Source organism: Aethalodelphis obliquidens, unplaced genomic scaffold (genome assembly GCF_003676395.1).
Source record: "Aethalodelphis obliquidens isolate GAN/ISIS:26980383/991018 unplaced genomic scaffold, ASM367639v1 scaffold109, whole genome shotgun sequence".
Lineage (NCBI taxonomy): Eukaryota > Metazoa > Chordata > Mammalia > Artiodactyla > Delphinidae > Aethalodelphis > Aethalodelphis obliquidens.
Genome location: NW_020838053.1, coordinates 2,736,462 through 2,748,721, shown reverse-complemented (window position 1 = coordinate 2,748,721; position 12,260 = coordinate 2,736,462). Strand labels below are relative to the sequence as shown.

The window sequence follows — 12,260 nt, the reverse complement described above, 5'->3', positions numbered from 1 at the left end:
CACAGTAATAATAATGACAATAAAGTGTGGTCCCTGCTCTGAAGTTGCTGACAATCTAGGACACTGACAAGTAAACCAGTGATTACATACACAGTAACAAACGCTATGATACTAGAATACACATGGGACTATGTGATGGTAGTATGGCTTTCACCAGTTCCTCTTGGATTTATCTCTTCTTTGGCTCCAGAACCAAGGAATTAGACCTATTTTTGTCTTTAATTAGGTAGTTTAAATCATGAAATTTTCAAAAAATGTGTAGAGATGAAAGAAATCACCTTGAATTATGGAGGACACTAGAAATAGTACTTTTTTACAGAGCAAGGGCTTCCTACCAGTATAGTCACTTCGAGGGTTTTGAACCTGAAAAGCTCTTTGGCATATTTTTTCTATGCTAGCCACTTTTTTTCTATTCTTTTGTTTGTTTCTCTTCTCCACTTTATCATCTAGAGACCTGCCTAGTTCCCAATGAAAGGGTGTTTTACAAATTCTAATGGTGATTTATAGGTAAAGTGAGAAAATGGGGTTTTTTTGACCTTCAAGTTCCATACCAAAAAAATTGAATATAAGCTTTCATGGAAGTAATTGAAAATGCAGATAATTTTCATTCCATTCCATTTTTCAGAATTCTCAATCGTAATCCTTTGACAGCAGTTGAAGATTCTTATGTTTTTACATTGCCAGCATTAAAATATCTGTAAGTATTGCAACAGTTTCATGGCTCATGAGATAATTTCTGCTCCTTCTTTCTTTCGTCAAAGATTGAGTACTTTGGCTAAAAAGTCATAATTTAGACTTTACCTGGGTTATTGAAAATAAGAATTATTGGCAAAGAAAAGGATTAAGAAAGAATATATACGGGTAAGACAGCCAGCAGAGAATGAGAACAGTGTTGAAGAACACATATAGTTATGGAAGATGTAGATGAATGTAGGAATATTACTTATCCCAGAAAGCAAAAAGCAATAAGGGGTACATTATTTTATTAAAAAGAGTGATCAAAGAGGTAGATGCAATTGAAAATGAGAAGCTAGGATAATAAAAAATGATTGTGCTGTTCAGCACCAAGGTCATTCATTTGATGATGCAAATTTAAATTTCTTCAATAAGAGCTCTTTGGAATTATCATCTATGGCAAGTAAGAAGCCAGAAGTGAAGTAATCACATGTTAAGTATCTTTTTAAGTGTAGAATTTTTGTCTTTGGGTTTTATATCATGCATGTTTGGGCTTCTCCTTCAGAGACATGGGAACAACACAAGTGTCACAGCAATTGAAAGCATCGTCATGATGACCCTTGAATTGGAAAAACTGTAAGTTGATTTTTCTTACATTTATTTTCACTCATTTGTTTTTTTTATGTTTTTTTTATTATTTTCTTAAATCAGGTTTACTTATGTACATTTTCATTTCACAAAATTCACTGTTTTTAAATATACAGTGTGATGTGTTTTGACAAACGTATAGTTAGTTCTGTAGCCACCACCACATTTGAGGTAAAGAACATTTCTGCACTCCCAAAAGACCCCTCATGTCCCTTTGTAGTCAATCCATCCTCCTCCCACTACCAGCCCCTGGCAAAAACCAGTCTGACTTTTGTCCATGTAGTGTTGCCTTTTCCAGAAAGTCTTATAACAAATCATGTGGAATGTAGCCTTTTGTTTTTGGCTTCTTTCACTTAGCCAGTCTCTTTGGAGATTCATCTGTTTTGCTGCACCTGTCAGTATTTCATTCCTTTTTATTGCTGAGCAGTATTCTAGTTGGGTGGATACACAGTTTGTTTACGCATTCTGTGACTGATGAACATTTGAGTTTTTTCTAGTTTTTTGGCAGTTTTGAACAAAGCCTCTGAAAACACTCACGTGTGTGTGAACATATGTTCTGTGCGAGCATATGTTTTCATTTCTTTGGGGTAAAATACTTAAGGGTGGGATTGCTTCATCATATGCTAAGCGCATATTTAACTTTTTAAGAAACTGCTAAACTGTTTTCTAAAGTGCCTGTGCCATTTTGCTTTCCCACTAGCAGTTTATGCGAGCCTCAGTTGCTCCACATCGTCACCTGATCCTTATATTTGTTTTTTAAAAAAATTTAGCCTTTCTCGTAGGTGTGTAGTTGCATCTCGTGTTTTTTGCCACATTTTGCATTTCTGTAATAGCTGATGATGTTGAGTGTCTATTGATGTGCAAATATCTTTTTAAAGAAGTGTCTGTTCAAATCCATTTTTAAATTGGATATTTATATTGAGTTTTAAGAGTGCTTTATATAAAAAGCAATGGAAAAAGTCCTTTCTCTCAGATATGTGTTTAGTAAATATCTTCTCCCAGATTGTGACTTATCTTCATTGTATTACAGTGTCTCTGAAGACTAGAAGTTTTAAATTTTTGATGATCTCTAATTTAGCAGTTTTTCTTGTTTTTCATATTTGTTTATTTGGCTGTTCTGGGTCTTAGTTGCGGCAGATGGACTCCTTAGTTGCGGCATGCATGTGGGAACTAGTTCCCTGACCAGGGATCGAACCCGGGTCCCTGCATTGGGAACTCAGAGTCTTAACCACCAGGGAAATCCCTTAGCAATTTTTCTTAGATGGTTTGTGCTTTTCTGTGTCTTATCTAAGAAATCTTTGTCTGAGACCCCATTGTCTAACCCAAAATCACAAAAATTTTCTCCTATGTTTTCTTCCAGAAGTTGTATAGTTCCATTTAGGTCTATGATTCATTTTGAGTTAATTTTCATATATGTTGTGAGGGAAGGGTCAAGTTTCATTTCTTTGCAGTTTAAAAACTATTTCTGTAGGACCCTATTGTGACAGTTTATTACACAACTTACTGCACCTTAAACTGTACCATCCCCCCTCCAATATGGCAAGCGAATAGAAACTTTCTGTTATGCCAAGGCTAGGTGAGGGGATTGCATGAGATTAGTATGCAGAAAGGGCACTGTATTTAGCAGTCTGTTCCAACCGTCTTCGTCAGGTCAGCTGACAAATGAGTGTCTTCACCACGCCATCACACATTGTTCACTGCTCTAGCCTCATCTTCCTCAGCCTCCAACAGCATCTGCCACAATTGCGATCCCTCTCTTGTCAGCTAGATGCCTTCCTCTCTGGATATTAAAAATTATTTCCCTATGTAACTACAATACTGTTAACACACAGTATTGAAGAAATTAAATTCCTACACAATGATATTACCTTATAAAAAGTTGCTATTCAAATTTCCCCAATTGTCTCTCTCATATAACATCATTTCTTTTAACAGCTTTTTGAGGTATAATTGACATACAGTAATCTGTGTTCACACACACGCATATATAAACACCATGAAGACATCACCAAAATCAAAATGTCATCTCCTCAGAAAGTTTCTTAACGTCTCTTTGTAATTCTTCCTTCCCATTGTTCCTGCCCTTCCCAATCACCATGCAACCATTGCTCTGCTTTCTGTTTGCATTTTCTAGAATTGTATGTAGATGGAATCATACAGTGTATACTTTCTTCTAACTGGTTTCTAACTCAGCATGATTATTTTAATTTTCATCCATATTGTTGTATATATCAGTAATTCATTTCTGTTTATTACCGAATAGTATTGCATTATATTGATGAACCACAATTTATCTGTTCACCATTGATGAACATTTGAGTTGTTTCAGACTTTGTCTATTACAGATAAAGTTGCTATGAATATTTGTGTACAAGTCTTTGTATGGATGTATACTTCCATTTCCCTTGGGCAAATACCTGCAAGTAGAATGGCTGGATCATTGGTGAGTGTATGTTTAAGTTTTTAAAAAATACCTATTTTCTATAGTGGTTTGATCATTTTACATCTCTACCAGCAGTGTATGAGAATTGCATTTTCTTCACGTTGCGGCCAGCACTTGCTATGCTCAGTATTTTTAATTTCAGATAGTTTAATAGGTGTGTAGTTGTATATCACTGTAGCATTCCTAATTATTAATCATGTCAAACGTCTTTTCATATGCTTATTTTCCATCTGTATATCTTTTTATCTTTTATCTATATTTTTCTGGAGTTTTGAGAGTTCTTTATATATTCTGGAAATTACTCCTTTATCCAATATGTAAGTTGCTAAGTATTTTCTCCCATTCTGTGACTCATCTTTTTGTTCTCTCAGTAGTGTCTTTTGCAGGGCAGAAATTCTTAATTTAGATAGTGTCTAATTTATCTATTTTTTTCTTTCATGGATTATGCTTTTGGTGTTGTATCTAAGAAATCTTGCCTAACTCAAGGTCATAAAATTTTCACCTGTTTTGTTCTAGAAGTTTTATACTTTTATGTTTTACATTTAGATCTTTGAACCAATTTGAGTTCATTTCCGTATATGGTTTGGATGGAAGTTCTTTTTTTTGTTTGGTTTTTGCACCTGTATATTCAATTGTTCCAGCATCATTTGGTGAAAAGACTATCATCTCTCCACTTAAATGCCTTTGAACCTGAAAGTCAGTTGTCCACATCTCTCTACTTTTGAACTTTCCATTCTGTTCCTTTGATTTTTTTTGTCTATCTTTACCCTACTATCACAATGTCTTGAAAGTGGTACTTCATAAGCCTTGAAATCAGTTACTGTTAGTTCTTCAACTTTCTTCTTTTTCAACGTTGTTTTAGTTATCGTAAATTTTATTTCCACATGAATTCTAGAATTAGGTTTTCAATTTCTATAGAAAAGCCTACTGGTATTTTGATCTATAAATCAGTTTGGGGAGAAATGATTTCTTAACAATATTGAATCTTCTGATCCATGAATACATTTTATCTCTTCATTTATTTAGGTCTTCCTTAATTTCCCCCAGCAATATTTTTCAATTTTCACTTTGCTAGTTTTTTACATGTTTTGTCAGATTTATTCTAAGTATTTTATATGTTTGATTCTATTATAAGTAGTATTTTAAAACTTTGATCTCTGATTGTTTGTTGATATAAATTAATCTTTTTGTATGTTCATCTTGTACCCTGCAAACTTGAGAAACTCATTGATGAGTTCCAGTAGCAATTTTGTAGATTCTATCAGGTTTTCTCTATCATCATGTTATGTGGAAATAAACATAGGTTTAGTTCTTCCTCTCCTTTCTGAATATCTCTTTTCTTTTTGTTGCCCTATTGCACTGGCTAGAACCTTCAGTGCAATGTAAAATAGAAATAATGAGAGCAGACATCCTTGCCTTTGTCCTGATACTGGCAAGCAAGTTCTTTGTCCTTCACCATTAAATATGATGGTAAGTTTTTTGTAGAAGTCATTTATCAAGTTGAGGGAGTGTCCTTCAATTCCTCATCTGCTGAGGGCTGTTTTTTTTCTTTAATCAGGAATGGATGTTAGATTTTTTCATTCTTTTCCTGCATCTATTGCAATGATTATGTGATTTTTCCCTTCTTTTGTTTTCTTAATTTGTTTATTTATTTTTGGGCTGTATTGGGCCTCCATTCCTGCACGCAGGCTTTCTCTAGTTGTGGCGAGCAGGGACTACTCTTCATTGCAGTATGTAGGCTTCTCATTGCGGTGGCTTCTCTTGTTGCAGAGAATGGGCTCTAGGTGCACGGGCTTCACTAGTTGTGGCACATGGGCTCAGTAGTTGTGACTCACGGGCTCTAGAGCTCAGGCTCAGTAGTTCTGGTGCACGGGCTTAGTTGCTCCGTGGCATGTGGGATCTTCACTGACCAGGAGTCAAACTCATGTCCCCTGCAGTGGCAGGTGGATTCTTAACCACTGCTCCACCAGAGATGTCCTGATTTTTCTTTTTTAGTGTAGTAGGTAAATTGATTTTCAAATATTAACCCAACCTTTCATTCTTGAGATAAACCCCACTTGATCATGATGTATCATCTTTTTATATATTATTGGATTTGATATGCTAAAATTTTGTTAAGATTTTTTGCCTCTGTGTTCATGAGAGATATTGGTCTATAGTTTTCTTGTAATGTCATTGTCTAATCTTGATACGGTGAAAGTTGGCCTTATAAATAAGTTGGGAAATATTCCCTTCTCTTCAACTTTCTGGTAGAGTTTGTGTAGACTTGGCATTATTTTATTCCTTAAATGTTCTGTAGAATTTATCAGCTAAGCCACCTGGACTTGAAGCTTTCTTTGTTGGAAGGTTTTAAACTGCACACCCAATTTCTTTAATATCTGTATTCTTGAATAAACTTTGGTAGTGCATGTGTTTCAAGGAATTTGTCCATTTCATCTTGAATTTATTGGTATAAAGTATTCTATATATTCTCTTATTATCCTTTTAATATCAATAGTATTTTTCTGTTTTCCATTTTATTTATTTCTACTTTGATCTTTATTGTGTTCTTTCTTCTCTTACTCTGTGATTAATTTGCTCTCGTTTTTCCAGTTTAAGGTGGAAGTTGAGGAAGCTGAGTACTGCATTAGCAATAACCCACATGTTGACATATTATGTTTTGAGTTTCAGTGAGTTCAAAATAGTTTCTGATTTCCCTTTTGATTTCTTCTTTGACCACAAAGTTACTCAGAAGAGTGTTGTTTAGTTTCCAAATATTTGGAAGTTTTTCGGATTTGTTAATTTCTAATAATTCCATTGTGGTCAGAGACATATATTGAATGACGAAAATCCTTTCAAAAAATTTTTAAATATTTTTTTAATTAATTTTTTCTGCGTTGGGTCTTCATTGCTTCGCCTGGGCTTTCTCTAGTTGTGGCAAGCAGGGGCTGCTCTTCGTTGCAGTGCATTGGCTTCTCTTTGGATGACTTCTCTTGTTGCAGAGCACAGGCTCTAGGTGCGTGGCCTTCAGTAGTCGTGGCACACAGGCTCTAGAGTGCAGGCTCAGTAGTTGTGCCGTACGGGCTTAGTTGCTCGGCGACATGTGGGATCTTCTCGGACCAGGGATCGAACCCATATCCCCTGCATTGGCAGGCAGGTTGTTAACCACTGAACCACCAGGGAAGTCCCTATTCCAGTATCCTTAATCTTTGTGTAGATCCATATTCCAATCTGGTGTCATTTTCCTTTTGCTTAAAAATACTTCTTTTAACATTTCTTATAGTGAAATTCTACTTGTAAAGAATTCTTGCAGCTTTTGTATGTCTGAGACAGTCTTTATTTTGCTTTTTTTTGATACATCTGGGTATAGAATTCTAGCTTGATAGAATTCAATTCACTACTTTAAAGATGTTATTCCACTGAGTTCTCATTTACATTGTTTCCAACAAAAGTTCTGCTGTCATTGATATCTTTGTTCCTCTGTATGTAGTGTATAGGTTCTTCCTCTGGCTGCTTTTAAATTTTTCTCTTTATTCCTGGTTCTGGGCAATTTGATTATTTTTTGTGCATTGGTGTAGTTTTGTCCATGTTTCTTATGCTTAAAGTTCATTGATCTTCTTGACTTTGTGGCTTTATAGTGTTGACCAATTTGGAAAAATTTTGGCTATTATTTCTTCAAATGTTTGTATTTCTCTTCTCCTTCATGGACTCTAAGTTCACATGTATTAGGCCACTTGAAGTTGTTGCCCAGGTCACTGATGCTGTATTCTTTTTTGTTGTTGTTTTGTTTTGTTACTCTTTTTGTTTCATTTTGTAGAGTTTCTATTACTATACCTTAAAGTTCACTGACCCTTTCTTATGCAGTGTCTAATCTGCAATTAACCTCATTCAATGTTTTTTTCATTTAGCCATTGTTTTTAATTGCTAGAAGCTCAATTTGGGACTGCTTTACGTTTTCCGTGCCTGTACTTAACATTTTCAGTGTCTTGTCTGGGTTTTCGAACATATGAAATACAGTTGTAATAACTTCTTCATGTATAAAAACGTTTAAAATGTCCTTTTCTGCCAATTCTAACATCTGTATAGATTATGGGTTAGTTTTGATTGATTGCCATTTCTCCTCACTATGGGGCATATTTTCCTACTTCTTTGCATGCTTGCCAATATTTCATATGATCCCCGATACTGTGCGTTTTTGTTTCTTGTGTACTATATATATTTAAATTCTTGTAAAATGCTTGGGCTTTGTTTTGGGTGGAATTAAGTTACTGAAAACAATTTTATTCTTTTAGGTCTAGCTTTTAAGATTCGTTGGGTAGGAGTCCAAGTAGCCTTTAGTCTGGAGCTCATTATTTGCAACTACTGAGACAAGTCCTTTCTGAGTATCATGAGGTTTTCCAGTTTGACTTGTAGGAATAGGTACTATTCCTACAACCCTGTGTGATATCCAGATATTCTTATTATTAATCCTTTCATGTGGTTCTTTTCCTGGCATCAAGTAATTCCTCACACAAATGTACTGACAAATACTTTGTTGAATTCTCAAGAGATCCCTCTGCATATCTCCAGAGTTCTTTGTCTGTGCACTTCTTTTCTCTCTGGTAGTCTGCTTTGTGAACTCTAGTTACCTTGATTTTCCCAGACTCTCAGCTCCATTTCCTCAGTCAGGGAGTCCACCAGTCTCTGCCTGCACTTCTTTTCCCTGTACCATGACCTGGAAACTCTCTCAGAGAAGTAAGTTAGGGCAATTATAGGGATCACTTCATTTATTTCCCATCTCCTGGGGATCACTGAACTTTATTGCCTGAGGTCCAGTTTCTTGAAAACTGTTGTTTCATATGTTCTGTCTGATGATTTCATTGTTTCAGGTGGGAGGTTAAATTGGTCCTTGTTACTTCATCTTGGCCAGAAGCCAATAACATTCAAGTCTGTTTTATTTTGATACAGGGTCCAATTAAAGTTTGTTTGGAAGGGAAGAAGGTAGAGAAAGAAAAGGTGGTTATGTTCTGAAAAATGAAAACATTTTGAAAGTTTTTCCTGTACAAAATAATTATTTCAGTTCAATTTTAATCAGTCAAGGACACTTCAAACGTATCCATGTTTGGGCTTTAAGAAGACTAGCTTCCTGTGAAATGTGAGAGGAAAGGATTCCGTATTGATACTAAAGATTTTGGAAACCTGATTATAACAACAGATCCACTCCTAAAAGAGGCCAATCTTGGAATCAGTTCCATTTAGAAACCATTATGTGCTAGGCACTGGAAATAGGATGAAGCTCCTTCTCTCTTGGAGTTTAGGTGTTAAAGGTGTAGCAGACAATTAAAAAGGACTAATATTAAATAGATTATAAAAAGGACTGTGAAGAAAGCAAACTGGGTGCTAGTTACAGTATTTCAAGAACATTACTTAACATGCTGACTTTAACATTCTAAGTGTCTTCTCCATATGTGCACACAGGGTAGACCTCTGAAAAGTGACACTATAGTTTTTTCTACATTAATGGCTCTGTTGAGACAAGGTGGGATGGGGGAAGTCTTCCCATGCTAATGTAAAGGGCCATTCACTTGGTTTTAGACTCTTTCCCAGAATGAATTGCTCACCTGCCCCAAACCCCTCCTACAGAAGTTCTGGAGTCACCACTGATTCAGTGGTGCCCCCTAATAACAGAGTGGTGTATGAATAATGAGACGTGAATAGTGAGAGTTTGGAGGAAATGGCAACATTTTCGCATAATTGTAAGGAGTGTCCCCCTCCCGCCACCCTAACTGGTGCTCATTTTGCAGGTCAGCTACTTTTCTTGTAAGCCGTGTGACCAAAGGGAGGAAGAATGTCTCTCAGACTTCAGCTTTGAGGAGGAAGAGTTCAGGTTGCCAGAACTGGACTACCACTTTTGAATTTCCCAGAATGCCAGGTCCTGTGGTTTCCACGGGAAGCTCTGCATCCTTCCCAACCCCCCTCCACCCCTGGGCTGCTGGAGTTTGGGGCCACTCGGGTCTGCAGGGCAAATCCCGCCTCATTGTTTGGGGCCAGGGAGGGCAGGGCGGGGTTGGGAAGAGGGCCCGGCAGGAGGTAATTGTTGCCTTTGCAAGGGGAAGGATGGCTTGCGCCCTGGGGACTCTGGGAAAAAGGCCCACTCTGGTGGCGCGGATTGGATCTCCGCACGAGCCTAATAACTGTGGTGCAACTAAAGATGTCATAAATAACGGGTGGGATGTTAGACGGGGCCGGGGTCCGCGGTTGCTAACGTGAGCCCTCGCGTCCCGGTGCTGGCATAGCAGTTCGGTTTGGCTTTGAAGGAGGATGTGGCTCCGGCTCCTCACTGGCCTGGGTCCCTGCGCCTGGGAGCCGCCGCATGTTATGTCGCGGCTGCGCCTCTGTGTCATGGCTGCGCCCCATGGCTCTTCCTCACATGGCAAGGACTGTGGTTCTAGTCCAGGCAGTTCAGCCTCCGGGGTGGGCCATGGGCACCGTGCAGGTGACCCCCAACCCCGCAAGTCTGACCGAGGCTTTGTATTCACACGTCTCAGAACCCCTCCCAAATTGCCCCATGCCCTTACACCCCTGGCAGAAGCCGGGGGCTTTAATTACTTGATGTCCTTGTCTCCAGTCCAGATGTTGGCCCCACCTCATCAGGAGTTGACTGAGACGGGTTCCATACCCAGACACGGATTTGGTTGGAGAGCTGCCTACAGGGCCAGATCAGTTTGCTGTTCCACATCAGGATCTGAATAACAAGCAAACCCAATATCAAAAGTTTCCAGAGGCAGTTCCAGTGCAAAAGCTCCCAGAGGCAGTTCCAATTCTAGACTGGGATCAGAATTAGCCCTTGTTTCTGCCTTCTGGACACAAAAGTAAGACTAAAGACATAGGTCTAGATCAGGCTGAAGATCATCAATCGTTTGAAATACTTGTTCCACCTCTAGGTAGTAAGAGCTCAAAACCAATGAAGTTTATGGTTTCACCCCCAAACATGAAGAAAGATCTAGTTCAGCATCAATGGCTTGCCAAAGTTGTTGTTGGAACTACAGGCCAATTTCAAAAAACAACACTCAGGGTCTAGAACAACAGTTGCAGGGTGATTATTTAGATCCCATTATGGATGCCATTTAACCTGAGGAGAGCATACCTAGGGATTTTTTTGGGAGCCCAGATAAAACTATGGAATCCCCAGAGGAAGCTGAAACTTCTCCATCCCAGCAGGAGGCCCAACCTCTTCATCCAGAGCTTAATGAAGAGGCTAAAACTTTACCCCAGCAGGAGCCCCCTGCTCAGCATCCACAAAGCCCTGAGGAGGTTGAATCCTTTTCAATCTTTCAATCTTTTGAAGTTCTGCCGCTTTTCCTGTGCTTTAAGGGAGACTCCAATCTATCTCTTGAAACCTGTTTCCTGCAATTCTCCCTTGGTTTCAACTCCTCTTCTATGCCTTACCTCAATATAGTTTTCAACGATAGTTCTCCTTTATAACTCTGCAGGTTTCTGAACTGCAGTGCCCTGACTTCCATTTCTCAACTGGCATTTTTGTGAGCTGGCCACAAAACCGCAGGATTGCTTTAAGGGCCTATTCTGGTTCCGGGGCGGCAGGCAGAGCCTTTGGTTAATTCTTCTCATGATGGGAAATTAGAGTGACATGCCCGTCCAAACACCTACAGCAATTCGCTCATTGGTTCCCACTCATCCGGTTTATCCTCCGCACTAATTGCAGACTGTGCAAAACAGGAGGTTAAAGGCGCTGACTCTCCAAATGAGGAAATTGTTTGTAAAGCGGCTGAAAAGGCGAACCCGAGCAGCAGGAGAGGGCAAATGAGGTGCGTTTTAGAAAGCTTTCCCGATCGCGCGGTGTACCATCCTCTGGGTTTCCCATGCATCTCTTAGCTGTAGGGAGATTCCCTTAAACCTGGAGAGCTGGGACCCATGGAATGCGGAGCACGTAGTATTGCTTTAAAGGGTATGCATTTGCTCACCCAACTTCACCAATCCTCTCAGCCCCAAGCCTCCAGCCTTATGTCTCATCCAGCTGTGGGTGTGGATATGGTCAATCCAGGGTGCATCACGGCCCCTGAATGAATTTTGTAAGAATTTCTCTCTTTCACTCTCTGTGTTTTTTTAAATTTATTTTTATAATGGACTTCAGCTGATTTTCACTGCAGTGTTTCTGCCGCTCTATACACACTTGATTCCCTTACGGAGACATATCAATACATAGGTTTTAAGATTCTTACTTGTCACATATATTCCTCTGCGGTGCATAGGGGGTGTTGAGTCCAGTTCATTGAGCAAAGAGTATGTCTTCTCTATAACATATTTTATTTATGGAATGGTATCTGTGCTAATTTCAAACTCTGATTTTACGCGTCACCCCACCTCACCTTTCCCCTTAAGCAGGCATAAGTGCGTTTTCTAAATGTGTGACTGTGTTCTGTTTTGTAATTCAGCTCATGTGTAGCCATGATTACATTCCGTCTATGAGTGATATCTTATGATAAGTTTCTTTTTCTGTGTGATTTCTTTCACTTTG

The 12,260-nt window shown here is 38.6% G+C and overlaps 1 long non-coding RNA gene across 1 annotated transcript in view; it reads left to right on the top strand.

The window, feature by feature from the left end:
• Nucleotides 1–623: 623 nt before the first annotated feature.
• The window catches only part of LOC113614967 (uncharacterized), a 44,698-nt gene continuing 33,061 nt past the window's right edge, over nucleotides 624–12,260 (top strand). Inside the window, exons 1-2 of the long non-coding RNA XR_003430796.1 lie at nucleotides 624–697; nucleotides 1,241–1,311. This is a non-coding gene — a long non-coding RNA (uncharacterized LOC113614967). The remainder of the gene's footprint in view (nucleotides 698–1,240; nucleotides 1,312–12,260) is intronic.